The sequence below is a fragment of the Phoxinus phoxinus genome (genome assembly GCF_949152265.1).
Source record: "Phoxinus phoxinus genome assembly, chromosome: 13".
NCBI classification, from domain to species: domain Eukaryota; kingdom Metazoa; phylum Chordata; class Actinopteri; order Cypriniformes; family Leuciscidae; genus Phoxinus; species Phoxinus phoxinus.
In genome coordinates, this window is record NC_136888.1 from 2,160,124 (window position 1) to 2,166,123 (window position 6,000).

A 6,000-nucleotide genomic window follows, 5' to 3' on the forward strand; every position below is an offset into this window, starting at 1 on the left:
TAATGAATAAAAAAGGTATTTTAATCAAATATGGTCTTGAAGTCTGGAAGTGCAAGCATCTGGACTGGTCTCTTTGCACACAATGCATGCTGGGAGATGCAGCCCAGTCCATCTTCAGACTGATGCAACACACACACTGCCTTCTCTGCATCACCAGCAACATTACCTTATACAACAGCGTGCATGATCACAAACGCTCTTAGTGCCGGCATTAGAACAAGCCAGTGATGAGGCAAACCGAAAACAGCGGCACATGGTCATATTAGTTGTGTTTCTGTAAGAAAAAAACATCACAAAAAGTAACATTAGAAAGAGCCATGTAAACCGTGAATCTACATTTGGTTGTCAGTTCCCCTTTTAATGCTTAATCCCATTCTGTACACTCAGTTCAGTAATTTATGAGAGTGACAACTGCATTCTTCAACCTAATAAATTACCAAAAAACTTGGGCTAAAAGTCCTACCTTCAATTAAACATATCTCAAACAAAAGATACAATATGAACATAGATTTTAGAAGACATGCCCACACCCATGAAGTCACATCCATTAAAGGTCAGACAGTTGAATGTACCCAATCTTACAAATATCTTGGGACAAATATTGACTCAAAATTGAACGTTGAGACAAATTGTGAAGCTGTGTGCAAAAAGGGGCAACAGCGCTTGTTTTGTTTGAGGAAACGGTCTTATTTTAACATTGACAAAACCTTGATGGTCTTGTTCTACTGCGCTTTTATTGAATAAATATTAAGTGGTCTAGCACAGTGTTTCCCAGTGTGTTTTTTTTGCCAAGGCACAATTTTGATAAGTAAAAAATCCCACAGCACACCACTATATAAAAATACCAACAACAAATTTACACAATCATGCATTGCTTCAAATTACATAAATCTAGATATTAGGCTATATTAAAAGTATTACTCACATTTAAAGTAAAACCTGAGCTTAAGTCAGGTAGGAACACAATAAGTATGATGTTGTTGGTGAGGGTAAAATAACAAATGTACATATCGCTGTCGGACGGAAACCTCGTATTAAATTAAACAGTCGTTGAAGTTATTGTGGCTTTATATAGCTATGGTCAAACACTTGCAAATGTCATTATCATATTAACATATGAAAATCAAGCTAAAATTGAGTTACAAGGTTTTTGACCAGCGAATGAGTTTGTCTGTCACTGGAACCGCCACATGTGCATCGCATTATGTTTCCAACAACATTTAGGATAGCCTTTAAAGTTTATTGCAGCTATATGAGTTTTCTTGTTGGAAACTCAAGATCAAAATCTCATGTTACAAAAGATGAAAAAAGACACAAAAGCTCTATAACAAGATATTTAAAACACCATGTTTGCTTCTAGTCTTGACGGTAAAACTAAGACTATTCTCCACTCTTCAAATACAAAAAACGTTAGCCTTTATGGACAGTGTTTCTTGAGTAAATAAAACGCTGTACCTACGCAAACATCAGTTTTTTATTTTCCCTTGCATTGCAAACAAGCAGGTCTCTCCAAACTGTGGCCGGTATATTCTAAATGGAGGCGGGGTGGAGTTGTGAGGTTTGACTGACAGTTTGAGGAGCCAATGGTTTAGTCACAACCTCTTTTAAATGCTTTTTATTGGTTAACATGGACGTAAATGATGACCAATAGCATTAATAAATAAAAAAAGTGACAAAATATAGAGAGATTCAATGTTTTGGCACAACAGCGCAATTGTATATATATTTTTTGTAGCATTTATTTGTAATTTAGAGTTTGATCATTTTCCACAACACACCTGACAACCTGTCAGGGAAACACTGGTCTAGTAAGCTGATTGGTGCGTCAGAGCTTAACCCAGTGTCCCTGTACACCAGACAGGCTCAATTTTAAATGATGATTCACCCCAAAGTGCAGAACAAAGCGGTATCAAAATAGTTTTGTTCCAGCAGCCATCATTCAGAGGAACAAAATGCAGACAGAAGCAATATTATTTATACATTTCATTTATTTATTAGTTTATGATGTTTATATATTGTGTCACGACCCGGCTCATAGGTTGTGACAAAAAGTTAGGATGCAAAAACTTAATCAAAAGATAACCAGTTTATTTAACGAATTAAACACAAAATGCCGACAAAAGCAAACAAAACAAAAAGTATAACAGAGAAGGACACGCGGAAGAGAGAAACCCGCTGTTTGTTTCTAAAATGTGTGGATAACTCTGACATTGCAAATCATAATCTACCTACGGGTACAAATAAAGTAACCTGAAAGGAAATAATTATATGAAATCTGAATATAATTATAAGTCTAAATATATATGCAGTTGTAATCGTAATTATTCAACCCCCATTGCAAATCAGGTTTATTGGCAAAATGTACAGACTTTCTCGTTACACATGTAACCCTAGTTCCCCTGAAGGAGGGAACGGATGACCGACAATTAGGAATCTCCCTAGAAAGGCCAATCTACTTCGAGTGTAACTAAAACGAGGCAATGCACATTGGCATGCGATAATTGCAACAGCTATGCTGCATCGTGGTACACGAGTAAATTAAACATCAGCAGGTGCAGCAGCAGTAAATAAATCAGCAGCAGGTGCATCACATCTTCAAGTTTTGGCTGAGGAGCAGAGCCGGTGACCTGGCTGTCCCAGCAGGGCTGAACAGATGTGGCGACCGGACGTGACGTCTCCGTTGCCACCTTCAGGGAACAAGGGTAACAAACGAAACCAAGACGTTGTGTTGAGCCATTTCAATTACTTTTGTTTGATTTGTTCATTGCAAACAGCTGAAAGTATGTACATTTTGCCAGTAAAACGTCACGTCGGATGACCGACGAATAGAAATCACCCTACAAAGCGACACAGCTCCTGACCCCATCCAGCGCCCTGTGTAAACCTCCTACTCCCTCTTACCTGATTGGACAGTGCTTACACAGAGAAGTCCATCACTGCTGTTCCGACTCAGTGAGACTACAGGATAACACTGGGGAAGAATGGCCTTTCCATTGGAAAAGGAACGCTGCGGAAGCCACATTCTTCCCCAAAGGAGTCATGTGGAGATAGCATATGGACTAACTTCGTGGGGTTGTTTACATGGAATTACTGGGGTGACACCAATCTCCTAAGAGATGGGTTCTTCCCAAGGGAAAAACACAGGCTTCCGTTTAGGAGCAACCGTGGAAGCAGCAACATATGGGATCCTCGCAGGGTCAGACATATATGGTACCCAGCCTAGACTCGGTTCTCAAGGATTCAGCGGGAGATAGGCCAGGCGGCAGATGTTCTGCCACGTCTGGCTCTGAGGGTGACGAGGACTCAACAGGTTTTTCACTCGAGACATGAGCGCAACCGTAGGCGCAGCAAGCCGACAAGAGACAGGCCTCTCTGTGCTTTGAGTTCAGAACACAGGAGGAAACCGGCTCTACACGTAGGCTATAGAACCTAGTTAATTTGTTAGGTGGTGCCCAGCCCGCAGCTTTACAAATAACTGTTAGCGAGGCGCCACGTGCCAGCGCCCAGGAGGATGCAACACTTCTTGTTGAGTGACCTCGCAGCCTGAGCTCGCAAGGCATACCTTGTGCTTCCTAAGCGAAGTAGATGGCATTCACTATCCAGAAAGAGCAAAGAGCTGGTCTGAGGTCCTGATGCTTTGAGTCGCAGAGCGCGGACGGGACATAGCAAAGCCAGGGCTGGGTTCCTTCACTCCAACCTGTGCTGCAAGAAGAAAAGCACAACACTGATCGAACATATTCGGGGGTCCTCTCGGTGAGAGGAACACCACTAGAAGAACAGGTTTCACTTCAAGGCATAAGCATGTCTCGTAGACTGCTTGCGGTGAAGTGATGGTGTTCAGTACCTCTGGGGGAAAGTCACCTAGAACCTGCGCTTCCCATTCAGGGAAAGGTCCTTCCTCAGAGAAATGCTTCAGGGAGGGGAAGTCGCGAGGAGCATAAGATCTGGGAACCAGGTCCGGTTGGGCCAGTAAGCTCATCATCCTCCCTGCCTTTGCACAGAGTCTGTGCAAGTTGGCTCACTGGGTGAAACACATATTTGCGAAGGCCCAGGGGCCAGCTGTGTGCCAGTGCATCCGTGCCGAGTGCTCCCTTGATCAGGGAGAAAAACAACTGGCAGTGGGTGGTTTCTAAAGAGGCATACAGATCTACCTTGTGATAGCTTGTCGGCCACACGGTTGAGCAGCCCAGGGACATGAATGGCCCAAAGCGACCTCAGATGCTTCTGACTCCAGAGGAGGAGATGGCGGGCGAGCTGCGACGGGAGTGTAGACCACCTTGTCGGTTGATGTACGCCACAGCCGCAGTATTGTCTGTATCCTGCCCTTGAACGTATATTCAAACAGTTCAGCACTAATCGAGCACTTTCCTCTGTGAGGCGTGCTGACTGTTCGACCGAATCCAACCTCTGCACGGGGGCGAGTTTGCTCTTTTCCCAGTTGAACCAAAGCCCCATGGGAACAAGGGCAGCCTCTGCAACTTTCGTGAAGACACAGGGAGACAGGAACAGCCCGAAGGGTAGGACTTTATACCGATATGCTCAACCCTCGAAAGCAAAGTGCAGGAACGGCCTGTGTCGATAGAGAATCGAGACATGAAAGTACGTGTCCTTCAGGTCGATCGCTGTAGCGCGAGGGAATCGTGATCCGAGATGATATCTTCTGGTAGCAAAATTATTTTGAGACATATGCTTCCTTTAAGTTTTTCATTGAGGGTTTAAGAACAGAAAACGCAAAGTGCTGTTAGTAACTTTGCTTAGCACACTGTGTCTCTGCAACATCTGTCAGCGCAGCGCGTTTCCTCACTCGAGCATGTTGATATTATTGTTGTTCTCAGCATGAACGTGAAACAATATACACGATAACCATATGCTGACTCGAGTGCATATGTAGGCTACATTCTGTACGATAACTGCGCAGTCTGCTTTATTTTATTTTTTTCGTTCGCGCTGCTTGAGTTTAAATGCTTTTGTTCTTTATATTTTTTTGTTTACACATTGTTTAATGTTTTCAATCAAAAGAAAACCTTAATATATATAGGAAGTGTTAAGTTAAATTTGAGAGAGAAAAAAAAGTATTGATTCATCATTATTAAATAAAGATAATTTGAGATCAAAATGAGTGCAGCCTATTGGTTGTGAACACATAGTGCAACCTGGGAGAAACAAGGAAGCTGATTGACCATTGAAACTGCCCATGCCACACATAACCAGGTGTGTGTGAGATTACCAGCAGGCAGAGAGATCTTTGTGAGCAGTGGATGTGCTTCTCTTACCCAAGTTGGTGGTTTTGGTGGTTGTAAAACCAAAGGAGAAAGATTTGTTTGTACCTTTATTTTTTACAGGCAAGTCATTAACCCTCTGAGGTCGGCAAACGCGCGGGCGAAATATGAAAAAATATTAAATAAAAAATAAGCTGTTAAATGTCTACTTTTTTATGTGTCCACTTACAATCGAAATAAAACATTGTGCTTTTGTAAAATAAAGAAAATATACAGGGAGTGCTTTCTGCCTCTCCGTCTCCATGAACTTTTTTTCTGAAGCACGTCTCTAAACTCAAACAAAACTCAGCGAATACTATTCACTCAGACATGAGCTATATCTCTATAATCATTTAAGTGTGTAGTTTTAAATTATCTAATTCAAAACTAAAAGAAATATTCTCTGTTTATGTAATCTATATAAAAAGAGAGAGAGATCAGCCGTTCTCATTATCGTTTTGCCAGCTCATTACTCTGCTAATGTGACACGCCCATCGAGAGCGCGCCACTATTCAAACGCAGATCTGAAGCAACACATGCAAACCAGTCAACGCCCACAACAGCTGGACAACACACTCGCTGTGAGGAATAATAATATCGTGATAATCCTGGAAATTTTACCTCAAACGTGGTGGAGTAGCCTAACAACGGATCCAGCTGCAGATCATCAGTAAGTGCTTTGTTCTAATCGCGATATGAAATGGTGTCTGTAAACCGCAAAAGACTCTTTAAATTTGAATCG